This window comes from Podarcis liolepis (assembly GCF_965112155.1).
Source record: "Podarcis liolepis genome assembly, chromosome: 18".
Taxonomy (NCBI): domain Eukaryota; kingdom Metazoa; phylum Chordata; class Lepidosauria; order Squamata; family Lacertidae; genus Podarcis; species Podarcis liolepis.
In genome coordinates this window covers 3,457,039-3,477,949 of record NC_139572.1, presented here as the reverse complement: position 1 = coordinate 3,477,949, position 20,911 = coordinate 3,457,039, and the positions used below count along the sequence as shown (strand labels likewise).

General features: G+C 49.6%; 1 long non-coding RNA gene across 1 annotated transcript in view; it reads left to right on the top strand.

The window, feature by feature from the left end:
* Positions 1-12,445, top strand: part of LOC310697629 — a 305,101-nt gene extending 292,656 nt beyond the window's left edge. Inside the window, exon 4 of the long non-coding RNA XR_014521115.1 lies at positions 12,429-12,445. This is a non-coding gene — a long non-coding RNA (uncharacterized lncRNA). The remainder of the gene's footprint in view (positions 1-12,428) is intronic.
* The last annotated feature ends 8,466 nt before the right edge of the window (positions 12,446-20,911 follow it).

The window sequence follows — 20,911 nt, the reverse complement described above, 5'->3', positions numbered from 1 at the left end:
CGAAGCCCAGATGCCGGGCGGCGGAGGGGGAACGTCTCCCCCCGCCGCGCGGCATCGGGACGAAGCTCCGATGCCGGGAGGGGGAGGGGGAAAGCCTTCTCCCGCCGCCCGGCATCGGATGGCTTTCCTGAAGACTTGGGGTGGGAGGAGGGTTTTCCTTCCCACCGCCAACATTCAGAATGCTGTTCTGAATGTTGGCGGTGGGAAGGAAAAACCCTCCTCCCACGCAAGCCCCGGGAACAGAGGGAAAGCGCTGCGCGCCTTCCCCTCTGTTCCCGTACCTGTGCTGAAGGCTTGCGGTGGGGAGAAAAGCCCTTCTTCGCACCGCCAGCCTGGCAAGCGGTTTCCCTAGGAACGCATTAATTGATTTTCAATGCATTCCTATGGGAAACCGTGCTTCGCAAGACGAAAAACCCGCAAGAAGAAAAAACTTGCGGAACGAATTAATTTCGTCTTGCGAGGCACCACTGTATATGTGTGTGTGTATATCTATATCTATATCTATCTATCTATCTATATATATATGTCTCTGTGTGTGTGTGTGTGTGTGTGTGTGTTTGTATGTATATTGTTATGTACTAAAGTTCTCACCCTGGGCCAGCAGGGGGATAGTGTAGATAGTTTTCACTCAGGTCCACGTCAGTTATTTTAGGCGGGAAACCCTGGGTTGTTGTTGCTACAATGTTGACAGCCGGCTGCCTATAAAAGCAGGCCGGCTGAGCTGTTTGCTGTTCAGTTCTGTCCAGCTTACAATAAAGAGCTGCTCTGGAGAAATCACTGTGTCATCTGCTATGTTCGCCCACAACTTAACATATATATATATATATATATATATATATATATATATATGTGTGTGTGTGTGTGTGTGTGTGTGTATGTATATATATGTGTGTGTGTGTGTGTGTATGTATATATATATATATATGTGTGTGTGTGTATATATATGTGTGTGTTTATATGTGTGTGTGTGTGTGTACATAAAATGAAAAGCGTCTTCTTCTTCTTTGGCGATCACTCCTATCCGAGTAAGACTGTCTTCCATAAACACGGTTTTAACAGGTGTAAATATACGTTAACATACAACGGGGAAAAGCAAAGGCACACAACATAAAATAGCGCTGGGGCAGGGAATCGAGGGCAATTGAATTCGCAAATCCAAGTTCTACTTGTGCGTAGACCCATTAAATGAATGAGGCCTAATTTGTGTCCATTCATTTCTGCTCCGATCCAGTGCTTTTTCCCCCCTCTAAAAAATATGTTTAGGGGTACTCTGATTTTGACTCAAGGAAATCACCAATTTATAGTCCAAATCGGGAAAAATAAGTAACAGTAAATGGACAAAAATACAAAGATTCACAAAATGTTTAGGGGGATGCATACCCATGCGTAACCCCAACCCCCGCAGGGGGAAAAAAACCTAGCATTATCTATATAAATGTTAATATCTGCTTGTATAATCATGTCCCCCCTGTTCCCCTTCTCGGTTTATCATATACCCACTGAAGGTATATATGGGGCTAAGTTATGCCCATTAATTTCAATAGGTTTATGTGGCTACCATTGGAATACATCCCCAATTTAGCTTCCTGGCGGTACTAAACCACAAATCAGGTCCGTTAAAAAAAAAGATTGGGGAAAGCTCCCAAAAGGATTTTTCCGGGCCGAGTGAAGGGGTGGTGAGATGGCAACCCCAATCGGTGCAAACAAATTGGGCAAAAAAATGGATCTTCATTTCACGTCTACATTCCTGGGGGCATCGATAGACCAGGAATGAGACCTTGGAGTCATAGTGGGTAGCTCCATGAAGATGTTGACCCAGGTAGAATCTACGCACATGTAAATAAATAAATAAAAAACATGTGAAAATGCTTTATTAAAAAAAAAAAAGTTTTGAAAAATATGTCAAATTCACCATAGCTCCCCATCGCCATCTAGTGTCACATTTGTGTATGGCACTTTTTTTGCAACTGAGTGTGCAAAAAGCTGATGTCACCTGGAGGTCCATCGGGAAAGGAATTGAAAACAAAAGTGCCAATGTCTTTATACAAATCTATGGGGCGACCCCATTTGCAACGGTGTGTACGGTTCTGGTTCAGAAATGGGCAAGCGAAATGATCGGGGTCGGGTGGGGTGGAGAGACCCCCACGATGAGGAACGGTTGTAGCTTCTTCTTCTTTTTAGCGTAGAGAAAAGGAACTAAATGGGCCGCACTGGTCTGATCTTAGGCTTTTATTGAGAGGTTTTTCTTCTTTGGCGATCCCTCGTAGCCAAGTAAGATTGTCTTCCATAAACACGGTTTTAAAAGTGACTGTGGAGGCCAATTCTGGATCCACACATCCTTCCACAGTGGGGACATTGGTTTCCAGGCAGGAGTTGATCACGGTTTGCCAAGCCTGCCTTCCTCTTAGCGCGTTACTCCCTTGTGTCCAGAGTTCGAGTGTCTTCAAAGCCCACGACACCTTTGGTAAAGGCTGTTCTCCAACTGGAGCGCTCGCAGACCAGTGTTTCCCAGTTCTCGGTGTTTATACTACATTTTTAAAGATTTGCCTTGAGACAGTCTTTCAACCTTTTTTTGTTTAAATATAAATAACCTTAGGAGGGGAAGAAATGGAGGCAGTGAGAGATTTTACTTTCTTGGGCTCCATGATCACTCCAGATGGTGATAGCAGCCACGAAATTAAAAGACGCCTGCTTCTTGGGAGGAAAGTGATGACAAACCTGGACAGCATCTTAAAAAGCAGAGACATCACCTTGCCGACAAAGGTCCGTATAGTTCAAGCTATGGTTTTCCCAGTAGTGATGTATGGAAGTGAGAGCTGGACCATCAAGAAGGCTGATCGCCAAAGAATGGATGCTTTTGAATTCTGGTGCTGGAGGAGACTCTTGAGAGTCCCACGGACTGCAAGAAGATCAAACCTCTCCATTCGGAAGGAAATCAGCCCTGAGTGCTCACTGGAAGGACAGATCCTGAAGCTGAGGCTCCAAGACTTTGGCCACCTCAGGAGAAGAGAAGACTCCCTAGAAAAGACCCTGATGTTGGGAAAGATGGAGGGGACAAGGAGAAGGGGACGACGGAGGACGAGATGGTGGGACAGTGTTCTGGAAGCTACCAGCATGAGTTTGACCAAACTGCGGGAGGCAGTGGAAGACAGGAGTGCCTGGCGTGCTCTGGTCCAGGGGGTCACGAAGAGGCGGACACGACTAAACGACTAAACAACAACATGGGAGAATAGCAAGGGGGTTGTGTGAATGAGAGCTTGGCATTGCCCACCCCCTGTTGGCACCCGAACAACAGACGGAGTTCGCCTGCTCCCTCTCCCCCCCTCCCACTGCAGTGAGATGCATTGTGTTCCTACTTAATTATAGTAATTATTCCTAAATTTTGTGTGTACACATACAAATCAGCACGTGCAAATTTAATGTCTCGTGTGTGTGTGTGTGCTTGTGTGTGACACATTTTCTCTTTTTCCTTTCGGGAGCGCATAAAGATTTGACCAGCGGATGCTTTATTCCTGACCTTTCAGTAGCGACAATATCACAATCCGTTTTATTTTTCTTTCCTGGTTTTTCGGCTAAGCTCAAAATCTGCAATCTCAGCACACTGCCTTTATGAGTATTCTCCAAGCGGTGATCTCTCTCCTACCCCACTGAGAATAGGGTAGCAAATTCAACTGAAGTCAGCTCTTCCAAAACATAAATGATAGAAAGTTGGTGGTTTGACTATCCATCTATCTATCTATCTATCTATCTATCTATCTATCTATCTATCTATCTATCATCTATCTATCTATCTATCTATCTATCTATCTATCTATCATCTATCTATCTATCTATCTATCTATCTATCTATCTATCTATCTATCATCTATCTATCATCTATCTATCATCTATCTATCTATCTATCTATCTATCTATCTATCTATCTATCTATCTATTTGATTTGACCAGAGGCTTTGTGTGGCTGCTATTACCGTATTTTTTGCTCTATAAGACTCACTTTTTCCCTCCTAAAAAGTAAGGGGAAATGTGTGTGCGTCTTATGGAGCGAATGCAGGCTGCGCAGCTATCCCAAAAGCCAGAACAGCAAGAGGGATTGCTGCTTTCACTGCGCAGCGATCTCTCTTGCTGTTCTGGCTTCTGAGATTCAGAATATTTTTTTTCTTGTTTTCCTCCTCCAAAAACTAGGTGCGTCTTGTGGTCTGGTGCGTCTTATAGAGCGAAAAATACAGTGTGTTCTTTTCTCTAAACTCCAGAGTGCCAAGGAAACATAACTCCAGAATAGCTGGAAAGAAAGAAAGAAAGAAAGAAAGAAAGAAAGAAAGAAAGAAAGAAAGAAAGAAAGAAAGAATATGGTTGCAAAAGTTTGCAATGCCCCTGAATTTTGCTTGGTTACAGCACCCACTATTATTTTTGTAGCTATCTGTATGCTTTGATGCAACAGGAATTCATTAGGATACACTTTCCGTAATTGCATTTCAACTAAGTGCTTGAAGGAAAGAATTGGGGGGGGGGGGATTATCTGGAATTAAATCTAAGGACAGAGCAATGAAACAATCCTTAACCCTGCATTGGCAAAAGGGGGGGGGGAGTCAATTAATGTGAGGGCTGCGGACAGAGAGATTACCTCTGCTAACTGCAAAATTTGGTAGTCTGAAAAAGCCCGGAGTCTGTTCCAAACCAAATTCGTTTTACAAGGATCTCAGCAGCATGCAGAGAGGGAAGAAGATTGCAAATCTAGGTTGTTTTTTTTGTAGGTCTGAAAAGAAGCAGCGCCGGCCTTGGAGCAAAAAGCCACCAAGAAAAGCGTTTAGGGCCCCTCTTACAATTTAGCTAAAGAAAGCAGAGATTGGCCGCTGAAGAAAAAAGCAGCCATTTTTGCAAGTGAAGGCAGAGAAGCAAAACCACAGCAATTTATGCAAACCCTTTTGTGGGGGCGGAGGGGGCGGTCAATAAAGGCCACCTCTCATTTGACTTTAAGTAAGGAAATCTGCTTCTTGGAAGAAAAGCAATGACAAACCTAGACAGCATCCTAAAAAGCAGAGACATCACCTTGCCAACAAAGGTCCGTATAGTTCAAGCCATGGTTTTCCCAGTTGTGATGTATGGAAGTGAGAGCTGGACCATAAAGAAGGCTGGTCGCCGAAGAATGGATGCTTTTGAATTCTGGTGCTGGAGGAGACTCTTGAGAGTCCCATGGTCAGCAAGAAGATCCAACCTCTCCATTCGGAAGGAAATCAGCCCTGAGTGCTCACTGGAAGGACAGATCCTGAAGCTGAGGCTCCAAGACTTTGGCCACCTCAGGAGAAGAGAAGACTCCCTGGAAAAGACCCTGATGTTGGGAAAGATGGAGGGTGCAAGGAGAAGGGGGCGACAGAGGACGAGATGGTGGGACAGTGTTCTTGAAGCTACCAGCATGAGGCAGTGGAAGACAGGAGTGCCTGGCGTGCTCTGGTCCAGGGGGTCACGAAGAGGCGGACACGACTAAACAACAACAACAAATGTTTACAATCATGAGGACTAGCGCCTCGTTTAATTTTTAGCCAAAGGAGCACGGCTCGGGGACAGAGCATTTTGCTTTGCAAGCGGAAGGTCCCCAGGTCTCTAGATAGGACTAGGAAGGTCTCTCTCTTGCTCTCCCCTCCTTCCATAACCCCGGAGACCTGCTGCTGCCGCTCCGTGTAGCCATTATTGGTCTCGATGGAGCAACGATCTGATCTGTGATAACGCAGATTCCTGCGTTTGACTTGCTTGGGCAAGTTGTGCATGTGACCTAGTTCTCTCCGTTACCAAGGTATCACCTGCTGCTTCTTAATTCAGGACGAGCTTATGGGGAAGATTAAACCCAGATGAAACAAGCCAGGACCTCAGGGAGGAAAAATAATCACCGAGACGACAGGATGAGGAGAAGCAGCAGAATTGAGCAGAGGTTGTTTAGTCGTTTCCGACTCTTCGTGACCCCCTGGACCAGGGCATGCCAGGCCCTCCTGTCTTCCACTGCCTCCCGCAGTTTGGTCAAACTCATGCTGGTAGCTTGGAGACCACTGTCCCACCATCTCGTCCTCCGTCGTCCCCTTCTCCTTGCGCCCTCCATCTTTCCCAACATCAGGGTCTTTTCCAGGGAGTCTTCTCTTCTCACGAAGTGGCCAAAGTCTTGGAGCCTCAGCTTCAGGATCTGTCCTTCCAGTGAGCACTCAGGGCTGATTTCCTTCAGAATGGAGAGGTTGGATCTCCTTGCAGTCCATGGGACTCTCAAGAGTCTCCTCCAGCACCAGAATTCAAAAGCATCCATTCTTCGGCGATCAGCCTTCTTTGTGGTCCAGCTCTCAATTCCATACATCACTACTGAGCAGAGATTGCCTCTTTTCAAATATGGGCCTTTAAAGAGCTGGGCAGCAGGCAGAAATCCAACAGGGCACCCATCCCCATATTAAAATGCATCTATATATAAGGAGCTGGGGGAGAGCTTTGAATTGCTGCCTGCTTTCTCTTTCCTTGCAAGGCCCCCAGCTTGGGTTTTTAATATTTTCCAGACGCTTTGTACGAAGAGGAGGCTCCCAGCCCCTTTGCTGAATCGGGGAATAGGTCCCTCTGCCTCCCCCCCCAAGCAAAGGGGCTTGCAATTTATAATACGGACGTAGGAGAAGATTAATGAGGTGGGTGAGGGGGGGGAGAGGAGAGACAGTGATTTCAGGTAAGTGGCACTTAGAAGACTACGCACTACATCGTGCGTGGGAAGAGGGGAGCTGCGCCAATGGTTGCACGGGAAAAGCTGGCTTTTGATGAGGGAATGGAAGGATGGGGACATTGTGCGGGCGGTTCTGGGTGTCCGGGGCAGTGAGGGAGAAGGTCCTGGGTTCAAGGGCAGTGAGGGAGAAGGTCGTGGGGTCAGGGGCAGCAAGGGAAGTTTTAGAGCTGCCGCTGAGCAAATTCGCCCAGGTTTTCCTGGCTATATTTTACCAGAAATTCCACCCAGATGTTATTTTCGATGGATATGTCTGGGAAATTCCGGGCGAATGGCAACCCTAGACTAGATAATACAGTGGTATCTCGGGTTACAGACGCTTCAGGTTGCAGACTCCGCTAACCCAGAAATTGTACCTCGGGTTAAGAACTTTGCTTCAGGATGAGAACAGAAATCGTGCTCCGGCGGCAGCAGGAGGCCCCATTAGCTAAAGTGGTGCTTCAGGTTAAGAACAGTTTCAGGTTAAGAACAGACCCCCAGAACAAATTAGGTACTTAACCCGAGGTACCACTGTAATGGAATGCTGAATGGTTTAGTTTATGTAAATTATGCAGGGATTTATAATATGCAAAATGAACCGTGGAAAGAGAAGAAGGGAAGTCGCTGATATTTTAAGGATGTTTAAATGAGCATTCTTAATTCTAAAACAGAAAATATATAAGAGAGAGAAGGAGAGAGAGAGAGAGAGAGAGAGAGAAGATAGATAGATGATAGATAGATAGATAGAGATAGATGATAGATGATAGATAGATAGATGATAGATAGATGATAGATAGATAGATAGATAGATAGATAGATAGATAGATAGATAGAGATAGATGATAGATAGATGATAGATAGATAGATAGATAGATGATAGATAGATAGATAGATAGATGATAGATAGATAGATAGATAGATGATAGATAGATAGATAGAGATAGATGATAGATAGATAGATAGAGATGATAGATAGATAGATAGATATGATAGATAGATAGATAGATAGATAGATAGATAGATAGATAGATATAGATGATAGATATAGATAGATAGATATAGATGATAGATATAGATAGATAGATAGATAGATAGATAGATAGATAGATAGATAGATGTCTCTTGTGGCCCTTTCCAACTCTACAGTTCCTTCCTTCCTTTCTTTCTTCTTCTCCTCCAAGAAGTTCATGTCCACGGTTCCCCCCATTTAATCCTCACAACAACTCTACGAGGCAGGTCAGGCTGGGGGCGCACGAATATAGCGACACAGCCGCCTGGTGAAACTTCACGGCTGAGTGGGAGGATTCGAACCCTTCTCTCTCCCAGGTCGGGGCACCCTAACTCTTGCACCGCCCATTGCCTCCCTGCGTCTGTGGGGTCATTTTTAACCAACGCATCAAGCCGACAAACACCTTTAAAAGCCTGAACAATTTCCGCCGATAGCCGGCTTTTAGCAAGATGAGTCAGCCTTGCGAGGCCTCAGCCTAATAGCTCCAGGATGCTAAGAGTCTGCCTTTTTGTGTTGCCACGGCAACGTCTGCGCTGGCTGCATCCTTGCAAGGCTGAGGAAGGCCAGTAAACAAAAAAAACTCTCCCGGAAACCATTGCACGGGGTGTGGGCCAATGACATACATATTTTTATTTTATTTTTTGGCCTTTGGTTCAGCAGGTTGCCAGGTTTTACGCAAAATGGAAAACGAGCGAGGGCTGCAGGAAGAATGGCGCTTTAGCCGACAAAAGATGCGCGGCTTGCAGACTTAAACATACAGAATAAGAGAATGAGAAGGACATACGTTTAGAGGAGATCGGAAAACGTTTACTGAAATATATGGGGAAATATTGTGTACACATGAAAAAGCTGGCAGCGTTAAGATTAATTCGACAGCGCAAATAGTTTGGATGGGTGCGATGATGATTTAGTTTTTGTAAAATATTTGATGGTATGCAAAATAAACCGTGGAAAGAGGAGAAGGGAAGCCGTTGATATTTTAAGGGTGTTAAAATGAGTATTTTAAGGATGTTAAAATGAGTATTTCAAATGGTAAAAGCGAAAATTTAATAGAAAATTTATTTAAAACAACAACAGGTTGCCAGGTTTTGTTCTGTTAAGAAATCTGCAAGGTTTCAGAAACCTGCAAAGCATTTCTGCTGCGAAAGCGAGCAATGGGGCGAAGGAACCGTCCTGCAATTTCCTGCACCCCCCCTTTTAAAATTGAGCACCAGAATTCAAAAGCATCAATTCTTTGGCAATCAGCCTTCTTTATGGTCCAGCTCTCACTTCCATACATCACTACCGGGAAAACCATGGCTTTAACTTTATGGACCTTTGTTGGCAAGGTGATGTCTCTGCCATTGCAGCACCCCAGCTGTTCAGCTTTAAGTATTATTTAACTATTTAAATAATGCCTTATCTGATTGCCTTTTCTGGGTAGCTGTGCCATTCCTTGGAGATGGTAAATAATTAGTTCCTGAATCTTTTAGGCATATTGATAACTTTGCTCAGCTTAACAGATACTTGCCAGGCTGTATTTGCAAAGGGAGGCGTAAGCCCCTACAGTCCAACGACAACCAGAAAAAAAGCTTTTCCCATTTCTTTCCTCCTTGCAGAGAAATATTTGAGGTCAATTTGGGAGAGTCAAAATTGCTCTCCCGGACTATTTCAGACACGGGGTTTATATACCTATGTATGTGTTTGCCTTGTACATTTATGAACGTTTATTTTATAAACCTGGTGCCCCTCTGGGCATTTTTTAAGAGAGACGAAACTGAACCCAGTGATGAAAATGGAAAAAGGAAGGAAATTTAAAGACTAGTGGAAGGCACCACCTGGTGGGCAGAATTTGTATTGCACGTTTGGCTACTGGCCACATTTTGTTAGCTCCAAGTGATGCTTTGGGGGGGGATTATTATTATTAATATTATTATTATTATTATTATTATTATTATTATTATTATTATTATTATTATTAATCCAAACAATGTGTCTGGATTGAATCGTAACGTCGGAAGAGCCGCAAAGCTGGATCAGGCCACAGCGGTTATGAAAATGATATGTAGGTGTTATTTGACTCCTACCAAACCATCTACGAAGTGGGAGATAGCCAGAGCATGCGCCACTCTGGACAGACAGTCTGCGGGCAGGGAGGGTCTCATACTGCGTACCAGATGGAGCTGGCGGACAGCTGCCCTGGACACAGAATTGACCTGCGCCTCCATGGATGGCTGTGGGTCCAAAATGACCCCCAGGCTGCGCACCTGGTCCTTCGGGAGGACAGTGACCAGGGAGTCCTCCACACCTGCCTGCCTCCTGTCCCCCCAAAACAGTCCTTCTGTCTTGTCAGGATTCAACCCTGATCTGTTAGCCGCCATTGATCCTCTAGCCGCCTCCAGACACTCACACAAGACCTTCACTGGTTCCTATTTGAAGGGAGGTAATGGGTAGGGATGCGGGTGGCGCTGTGGGTTAAACCACAGAGCCTAGGACTTGCCGATCAGAAGGTCGGCGGTTCGAATCCCCATGATGGGGTGAGCTCCCGTTGCTTGGTCCCTGCTCCTGCCAACCTAGCAGTTCGAAAGCACGTCAAAGTACAAGTAGATAAGTAGGTACCGCTCCGGCGGGAAGGCAAATGGCGTTTCCGTGCGCTGCTCTGGTTCACCAGAAGCGGCTTAGTCCTGCTGGCCACAGGACCCGGAAGCTGGACGCCGGCTCCCTCGACCAGTAAAGCGAGATGAGTGCCGCAACCCCAGAGTCAGTCACGACTGGACCTAATGGTCAGGGGTCCCTTTACCTTTGCCTAAAGGCGAAAGAGGAAGAAAGGGTGGAAGGGAGGGAGGGAATTGGAAGAGCAGAGAGAAGGGGCCTCTCTCTTGCAGTCCTGCGGTGTCGCCTGCAGGGGGCATCCTTGCCGTGCTGGCCTGTGTTTCACATACCCTTGCAATGCATGCAGGTTCTTTGTGTGCGGTCCTGGGAGAGGTTTGCCAGAGCGCCAGCCCTGCGGTGCCACCCACGGCTTCTCCTCCCCCAAGCATCTGCCCAGCAGCCAGCCCCTTTCCTTGGCTCCTCTGGCCGACTCTCACCAGGCAGGGCGGCGGCAGATTGGGAGGGTGCAAACCCGAGCTGCAGGCCTCGGGGCGGCTGGGTTTGCGCCTGCAAAACCAGGAGGAGAGACGAAGGCAGTCCCTGGGAACTTAGCAATGCGAGGAGAGCCTGACGGATCAGCCCAATGGCCCGTCGAGCCGGGCATCCTGTTCTCACAGTGGGCAGCAAGCAGGATTCGAACGCAGGAGCAGTCCCCGCTTCTGTGCTTTGCAGCACGTCGTCTATTAGGCTATGAGGCCTTGATAGTCCTCTTCTCCTCCATGAATTTCTCTAGTCCGCTTTTTGTTGTTGTTGTTTAGTCGTGTCCGCCTCTTTGTGACCCCCTGGACCAGAGCACGCCAGGCATTCCTGTCTTCCACTGCCACCCGCAGTTTGGTCAAACTCATGCTGGTACCTTTGAGAACACTGTCCCACCATCTCATCCTCTGTCGTCCCCTTCTGCTTGTGCCCTCCATCTTTCCCAACATCAGGGTCTTTTCCAGGGAGTCTTCTCTTCTCATGAGGTGGCCAAAGTCTTGGAGCCTCAGCTTCAGGATCTGTCCTTCCAGTGAGCATTCAGGGCTGATTTCCTTCCGAATGGAGAGGTTTGATCTTCTTGCAGTCCATGGGACTCTCAAGAGTCTCCTCCAGCACCAGAATTCAAAAGCATCCATTCTTTGGCGATCGGCCTTCTTTATGGTCCAGCTCTCACTTCCATACATCACTACTGGGGAAACCATGGCTTGAACTATACGGACTTTTGTTAGCAAGGTGATGTCTCTACTTTTTAAGATGCTGTCTAGGTTTGCCATCGCCTTTCTCCCAAGAAGCAGGCGTCTTTTAATTTCGTGGCTGCTGTCACCATCTGCAGTGATCATGGAGCCCAAGAAAGTGAAATCTCTCACTGCCTCCATTTCTTCCCCTTCTATTTGCCAGGAGGTGATGGGACCAGTGGCCATGATCTTCATTTTTTTTGATGTTGAGCTTCAGACCATATTTTGCGCTTTCCTCTTTCACCCTCAATAAAAGGTTCTTTAATTCCTCCTCACTTTCTGCCATCAAGCTACCCAAGTTAGCTTCCCCCTGTGGCAAGGAGTTCCGCAGTTTAACTTTGCACCGCGCGGAGTACTGTCTTTTGCCCATGGCAAATTTTCCACGGCGACCGAAAGCATCTTCTAAATGGACTTCCTATGTCTGTGGGAGTGCATACACTCCGACTTTTCTCGGAGGAAAGCAGGGGCGTTCTATTCCGCATCAGAAAACCTCCTTTAATCTCCCCCACAAACATAGACGTCGTCTGCACACCTCGAGCAAATGACATCCTCTCCACCGCACCTACATTGCAGGATCGTCGTCGAGAAAAGAGCGCTCACTCGTGGTTCCGGGGGAAAAGGGGACGAGAAGCATGCCGCAGGGTTCTGTCCTGAGCCCGTTGTGGTTCGACGTTTTGATAAAGGATTTAGACAAAATATTTGAGGGTAAAGGTAAAGGGATCCCTGACCACTAGGTCCAGTCGTGGCCGACTCTGGGTTGTGGTGCTCATCTCGCTTTACTGGCAGAGGGAGCCGGCGTACAGCTTCCGGGTCATGTGGCCAGCAGGACTAAGCCGCTTCTGGCGAACCAGAGCAGCGCATGGAAACGCCGTTTACCTTCCCGCCGGAGGGGTACCTATTTATCTACTTGCACTTTGACGTGCTTTCGAGCTGCTAGGTTGGCAGGAGCAGGGACCTATTGGGAGGTGTGCAAATTTTTATTTCAACAAAAGCACTTCGAAACGGAATCCCTGGAAAGAATCTCTTTGCGGCTGGGAGTCCTATTCCCAAACGCCCATATTGCCAGCTCAGGCTCAGGGCTTGGCGGTCGCCTGCTCTCAAAGATCCTCCTGCTAGATCTTCCCTGGTCCCTTTCCAGAAGCGTAGATCAAAAACCCAAGCCGTGAAGGTCGCCCCAGAAGGCGACCTGGAGGGCGGGACCGGTTGCGACAGCATGGGAGGCGTTCCGGAAGATTGGGTGGGCGATGGGCGTTAAAAGGATTTCTAAAATTGGCCAGACGAACAGAGCGTCGTTTCCCAGCCGGAGGGAGAGAAGTTTGGCAGGTCGAGGCAGGTTTTTCTGCAGGAATTGCAAGCAAAGCAACCCTTCTGTCTGGGATCCCACCTGGGAGATCTGAAATTCACATTCGATCTGGAAGCCCAGAGGTTTCCCCCTGCCTTGCGATTCTGAAATGTTGTTTAGTCATTTAGTCGTGTCCACCTCTTCGTGACCCCCTGGACCAGAGCACGCCAGGCCCTCCTGTCTTCCACTGCCTCCCGCAGTTTGGTCAAACTCATGCTGGTCTCTTCGAGAACACTGTCCCACCATCTCGTCCTCTGTCGTCCCCTTCTCCTTCTGCCCTCCATCTTTCCCAACATCAGGGTCTTTTCCAGGGAGTCTTCTCTTCTCCTGAGGTGGCCAAAGTCTTGGAGCCTCAGCTTCAGGATCTGTCCTTGTAGTGAGCACTCAGGGCTGATTTCCTTCCGAATGGAGAGGTTTGATCTTCTTGCAGTCCATGGGACTCTCATGAGTCTCTTCCAGCACCAGAATTCAAAAGCATCCATTCTTTGGCGATCAGCCTTCTTTATGGTCCAGCTCTCATGACTCGAGCTGAGTGTGGGTTCGGGAATGGTGAACCTATGGCTTTCCATGGTTCCTCAGACTCCGAGGGCCTCCAGGAATGCAAGGTGCAAAGCGATGGGAAAATTAAAGTGAAGGATACAGTTTCACCTATACACTCCTGGCGTCCGAACTGGCGGTAGTGACCAGGAGAGAGACCTTGAGGTCGTAGCGCAGTGGTGGCCAAACTCGGCCTTCCAGCTGTTTTGGGACTACAACTACCATCATCCCTAGCTAACAGGACCAGTGGTCAGGGATGATGGGAAGTGTAGTCCAAAAACAGCTGGAGGGCCAAGTTTGGCCACCACTGTCATAGCAGATAGCTTGACGGAGACACCCTTATCCTATATTTAGGATGGTTTGACCACCAAACCATCTTAAATATCTTCGCAGTTATTAAAAACTTCCCTTAACAGGGCTGCCTTCAGATGTCTTCTAAATGTCATATAGTTGTTTATTTCCTTGACATCTGAAGGGAGAGCGCCACCACCGAGAAGGCCCTCTGCCTGGTTCCCTGTAACCTCGCTTCTAGCAGGGAAGGAACCGCCAGAAGACCCTCGGCACTGGACCTCAGTGTCCGGGCAGAACGATGGGGGTGGAGACGCTCCTTAAGGGATACTGGGCTGTTTAGGGCTTTCAAGGTCAGCACCAACACTTTGAATTGTGCTCGGAAACGTCCTGGGACCCAATGGAGGTCTTTCAAGACCAGTGTTACGGTATATGGTCTCAGCAGCCATTCCCTGTCCCCAGTCTAGCTGCCGCATTCTGGATTACTTGTAGTTTCCGGGTCACCTTCAAAGGCAGCCCCACACAGAGCGCATGGCAGTAGTCCAAGCGGGAGATAACCAGAGCATGCACCACTCTGGCAAGACAGTCTGTGGGCAGGGAGGGTCTCATCCTGTGTCCCAGATGGAGCTGGTAGACAGCCGCCCTGGATGCAGAATGGACCTGCGCCTCCATGGACAGCGATGAGTCCAAAATGACTCCCAGGCTGCACACCTGGTCCTTCAAGGGCACAGCTAAACCTCACTTTGTGAGGCCCAAGGAGGCCTCTGCCTGGCCCAGCGCTTGACCCTGACGGGAAATGCATTATCCAGACTTTGGGTGTGGCGTCGAAAGAGGGAAGGATGTGGGAAGCTTTTAATCAGCAGAATTTGAAAAAGAAAAATCCTGTGTCTCTTTCCCTTGAGGGCTGAGGACCCTTCGAGAAGCGTTGGTTGACTCATTCCCCACGAGCCCAAGTTGGCGCAATGCAAACTATGCGGGCGCACATCTCAGGGCAGGACGGTCGGAGTTTGGGAAATGACTGCGTGCGGCGATGACGTACCTTTCTGCAAACTGCATGGGCAAATCCCGACTCTCCCCTCCTGCCGTTTCCAGAAACTGCTACTCAGACACATTTACGGCCTCCGAACTTGGAAGCAGAGCAATCGCAGGTAGCAAACACCCACCGCCTCTTGCACGAATTTGTCCGATTGCCTTTTAAAGCCAGGGAGTGGCAGGGAGTTCCGCAGTTGAACCACTTGGCTCGTGAAGAATGTCCCGAATCTCTCCAGCCTCGGTCCTTGCTGAGTTCGGGGAGGAAAACCCTCGCCCTGCTGCAAATACTGGGATCGTGACCATCGTGATATTGCAAATATCATGCAAATCCTATCTTCCAGATGGGGCCTAACCGGGAAACGAAGTTTCCTTCCTTTTCAAAATGATGATTTTGAGGTGTTGTGGCACCAAAGGTCGTGTTTTACTTCCCCTTTCGGTGAGGTTTTCGGCACAGGGCGCTGAGTCAGGGTTCGTCCCCGATGCTGACTCAGCGCCCATGTTCCTTCTTTGCAGAAATGTCTTGGTTTGTTGCCCCAGAGTGTCCGGGCCTTGCAGAACGGACAGTGGGAGAATCTCCTGCACCAGGAGAAAGGTTAAACAGCCTACAGAACCTGGGAGTGAAGGAAGACCCCGGTCCTCATCTCCTGGGAGGGTCGGGAAGGAAATTGGCTGCATTTACACAGCTGAGCCTAGGACTTGCCGATCAGAAGGTCGGCAGTTCGAATCCCCGCAATGGGGTGAGCTCCCGTTGCTCAGTCCCTGCTCCTGCCAACCTAGCAATTCGAAAGCACATCAAAGTGCAAGTAGATCAATAGGTACCGCTCCGGCGGGAAGGTAAACGGCGTTTCCGTGCGCTGCTCTGGTTCGCCAGAAGCGGCTTAGTCCTGCTGGCCACATGACCCAGAAGCTGTACGCCGGCTCCCTCGGGCAGTAAAGCGAGATGAGCGCCGCAACCCCAGAGTTGGCCACGACTGGACCTAATGGTCAGGGGTCCCTTTACCTTTACCTTTAATCCCCATGTTACATCCCCCCCAAACTACATCACTAATACATCATGGTTACATCATGAAAGGGGAGGTCTGGTGGCCATAATCTGAGCATCCTGGACCCTGCCCCATGGTTCCCCTTGCCCTCCACCAAACACCCACTGAGAATTCAAAAGCATCCATTCTTCGGTGATCAGCCTTCTTTATGGTCCAGCTCTTAAGGTCTTAGATATATATTAAATGTTCATAAATGTACCAACCAAGCACGTACATAGGTCAGCACAGGAAGACTGACCTGAAACCATTTTCGATCAAACCGACCAAATATTTTCTCTGCATGTCTCAGCAGTGGCGTAGTGTGGGGGGTGCAGGGGGGGGGCGGCCACACCGGGCGCAACATCTGGGGGTTAGGGGGCGCAAATCCACGGGTTAGGGGGCGCAAATGACTTGCCTTGCCCCGGGTGCTGACAACCCACGCTACGCCACTGTGTCTCAGTGGGCTGCATGTGCGTGATATCTGCAACCCACCCCCAACCCAATGGAACCCCATTGTTCGATGCATCGATCGCTCTGTTTGCGGGCAAAATGCAGGGGCTTCGCTGCAAAAACCCAGCAGCAGCAGAACTTTGGGGAGAGAGAGAGGTTCCTAAATTTGGGGGTTCCTGCTGCAGCCTCCCACGGCCGGCCTCGTTTGATCTGCACTTGCAGGCTCGAGCGAGGGAGGGAGGCGATCTTGGGCGGATGACAAGAGGCCTCTCAGACTTGGCAAGCGAGCAGAGCGGAGGAAGGGAGAGAGAGGTGGCGCCGCTGGGCCGCATGAGTCAGCATGCGCCATGCGCAGAGGCGAGGGAGGCCGCTGAAATTCCCAGCAAAGCCCTTCCCCTCGCCTGTTGAGAAACGGGAGCCCCCAGCACACCCCCTTCCCTCCCCCCGCCACCTCAAAGCTCTGCATCACAGAGAAGGCCGCACGCAAGCAGCACCGATGACGCTGGGGAGAGGCAGCATGTGTCTGTGCGCATGGATCTGGCGCATGGGCTCTCGTCTCCTGCAGGCGGCAGGCAGGGTCTCTTTCAACGCCGAAACCCGTGCACCTCCGACGGAGCTGCATATCGGATAGAGGAAAGGAAGAGCTTCTTAAGACAGCACGCCGTTAACCTGCGGAACTCCCTCCCACAGGAATTTGCGCCACCAAATGAGATGGGGCTACTGGCTGCCATGGGCTAGGCTCTGACCCTGCAGTCGGAGGCAGCGATGTGTTCCAGCACCACAGAATTGCAGAGGGCGAAAGAGACACCCGTGGGTCATCTAGTCCAACCCCCTGCAATGCGGGAATCTGTGGGTCAATGTGGGATCGGAACCCGCGACCCTGAAAGTCCCAAGCTGACCTGGGATGGCTCAGTCAGCAAAGCATGAGACTCTAAATCTCATGCCGTGAAAATGCTTTTCAAAGAAACACAAATTTTGGAGGGAAAAAAATACACTGAATTCGCCATTAGCTCGTCACCGCCATCTACTGTCCCGTTTATATAATTCACTTAAAATGTTACATTTGCAGCCGAGTCCTGGTAATGATGATAATGATGCAAAAGGAAAGAGTACCCCTGAGCATACGCAGAGTGCTTAGGGCCCATATCCCGCCTCTGTTCAATCCTGCCCAGAGGTTTCGGGATTGGGGGCACCTGGAGGGGAGGGTGTGGGGTGGGAGCCAGCAGTCTCTGCCGCCCCACCACATAACCATTCGCAAAGACATCCATAATCGTCGCAGATGCGTGGGAGCTGTGGACTCTACATATGGTCAGAGGCACTCTTTATCCTTACAGTGCCCTGGAGCCAAAATTATAAAGCTTGCCTTGGAAATGAAGGAATGCTCAGCCGCTGTTGCGTCAGGATGTGTTAGGCACAGGGCTTTCTGCTTATGCTCAGAGGCACTGCCAAGAACGGTCCCGGACTCCCAGGCACGCAAACAGAACGTCCATTTTACGGAGATTTAGTTCATAGAATCATAGAATCATAGAGTTGGAAGTGACCACAAGGGCCATTGAGTCCAACCCCCTGCCAAGCAGGAAACACCATCAGAGCACTCCTGACATATGGTTGTCAAGCCTCTGCTTAAAGACCTCCAAAGTAGGAGACTCCACCACACTCCTTGGCAGTAAATTCCACTGTCAAACAGCTCTTACTGTCAGGAAGTTCTTCCTCATGTTTAGGTGGAATCTTCTTTCTTGTAGTTTGGATCCATTGCTCCGTGTCCGCTTCTCTGGAGCAGCAGAAAACAACCTTTCTCCCTCCTCTATGTGACATCCTTTTATATATTTGAACATGGCTATCATATCACCCCTTAACCTCCTCTTCTCCAGGCTAAACATGCCCAGCTCCCTTAGCCGTTCCTCATAAGGCATCGTTTCCAGGCCTTTGACCATTTTGGTTGCCCTCCTCTGGACACGTTCCAGTTTGTCAGTGTCCTTCTTGAATTGTGGTGCCCAGAACTGGACACAGTACTCCAGGTGAGGTCTGACCAGAGCAGAATACAGTGGCACTATTACTTCCCTTGATCTAGATGCTATACTCCTATTGATGCAGCCCAGAATTGCATTGGCCTTTTTAGCTGCCGCGTCACACTGTTGGCTCATGTCAAGTTTGTGGTTGAGGTTCCTGCGTGGGAATAGATGGCCTGCGATTCTATGAGAGCCCTGCTCAGTTGGCTAGACCATGGCTCAGACCCACAGGCACCCAGAGCTTGTTGCGAAAGGAAGGCGCTCTAGCCATGCTCAGAGGACGTGAGAACATCGCAAGAGCCTCAACTCTCCCTTTAGAATTACCCGGGGCATAGAAAAACGCTTCTGAGACAGGGACTGGACTCAACAGCCAGATCGTCCTGGGCTGAATTTGGGCTGAGCAAACGGACCTCTGAGGATGCGCAGAGTTCTCAACTCCCCGCCCTCCCCTCCGAAGCAGAATGACACTTATTCTCTGGATATGTGGGTCTTATTCCTATTTCCCCCCAGTTATTAAATCCCTCTTATCGTTCTCCTGGAACCTAGAGGAGTTAATCCTGTCGGCTCTGCGTGGGCGCTCTGCACATGTTCAGAGGACGCCGTCTCGGCACATGCTCAGCGGACGCTCCTTAGACGTGCATATTTTTTATTTTTGGGTGTTGAGGAGAAACAGGCCCTGCCAAAAAATAAACCGTCCTTGCAGAGGGGGCGGCGTGGGCTTGTTCTCCCCAGCGGGGTCAGCCGAGGTCTCTGGCTCCACGTGGCTGAAGGCCATTTCCACCGTTGAGTCACCAGGGCTGTGGGCCTGTGAGTCACACCTACGCAAAAGACATGGGAGAAAAAAGAGAAATAATATTTTGGGGCAAGCCGGGACAAGGCAGAATAAAAGCCAGCCCAGTGCACCAGTGCTGGCGCTCTGCACATGCACAGAGGTCGAGATGGCAGCCGGGCGGCTCACTGATTCCCGACCCTGGTTGTCACAGAATCGTGGACCTGGAAAGGGAACCCCGAAGGTCATCGACTCCAACCCCCTGCGATGCAGATAGACCACAAGCCCTGTTCAAAAGTCTCCGAAGGAAGGGAGTCCGCTGCTGTTCAGGTGTCTTCTAAAAGTCCGAAAAGTCTGTTTAGGGAAGCTTTTAATGTTTGATGAATTACAGTATTTTAATGTTTTTTGTGAAGCCGCCCAGAGTGGCTGGGGAATCCCAGCCAGATGGGTGGGGTATAAATAATAAATTATTATTATTATTATTATTATTATTATTATTATTATTATTATTATTATTACATCTTGACATCTGATGGGAGGGCGTTCCACAGGGTGGGCGCCACCACTGAGAAGGCCCTCTGCCTGGTTCCCTGTAACCTCGCTTCTTGCAGGGAGGGAACCGCCAGAAGGCCCTCGGAGCTGGACCTCAGTGTCCGGGCTGAACGATGGGGGTGGAGACGCTCCTTCAGGGATACTGGGCCATTTAGGGCTTTCAAGGTCAGCACCAAGACTTTGAATTGTGCTCAGAAACGTCCTGGGAGCCAATGTAGATCTTTTAGGACCAGTGTTATGTGGTCTTGGCGGCCGCTCCCAGTTACCTGTGTGGCAACCGCATTCTGGATTAGTTGTAGTTTCCGGGTCACCTTCAAAGGGAGCCCCACGTAGAGCGCATGGCAGTAGTCCAAGCGGGAGATAACCAGAGCATGCACCACTCTGGCCAGACAGTCTGTGGGCAGGGAGGGTCTCATCCTGCATACCAGATGGAGCTGCCCTGGACACAGAACTGACCTGCGCCTCCATGGACAGCTGTGAGTCCAAAATGACCCCCAGGCTGCGCACCTGGTCCTTTGGGGGCACAGTGACCCCATTCAGGACCAGGGAGTCCTCCACACCAGCCCACCCCCTGTCCCCCCAAAACAGCACTTCTGTCTTGTTGGGAAGGAGGTGCGGTGTGTCTGAAGCCCGAGGAATGAAAAAATGCAGCTCTGAATTCCTGAAAACCCCAGGATTGGCAGGGGAGCCAGAGGAGGGCGTTTTTGCGTTTTCGGCAGAAATCCTCTCCGCCCAGCTTGCTCTGCAATTAAAACCACCACCCTCTCTTTGGGGTTTGGCCTGTGGGGCAGCTGGGGCCGGCCGCCAGCTGCCTGGGGGTCGCAGAGCTCGCCCACCTAGTGGTGTAGTGTGGGGGGTGCAGGGGGGGCCGGGCGCACCGGGCGCAACATCTGGGGGTTAGGGTTAGGGGGCGCAAATCCACGGGTTAGGGGGCGCAAATTACTTGCCTTGCCCCGGGTGCTGACAACCCACGCTACGCCACTGCGCCCACCAGATGGATTCAGGTTTTCCCCCCTGTTTTTTGAATGCCTGGCCCCCAAAAGCCTCTTTAAGCACAGCGAAGGAATGTCTGCAATGCCTGTAGGTAAGAAGGTAAAGGTAAAGGGACCCCTGACCGTTAGGTCCAGTCGTGGCCGACTCTGGGGTTGCGGCGCTCATCTCGCTTTATTGGCCGAGGGAGCCGGCGTACTAATGCTGTTTACCTTCCTGCCAGAGCGGTACCTATTTGTCTACTTGCACTTTGACGTGCTTTCGAACTGCTAGGTGGGCAGGAGCAGGGACCGAGCAACGGGAGCTCACCCTGTTGTCGCGGGGATTCGAACCGCCGACCTTCTGATC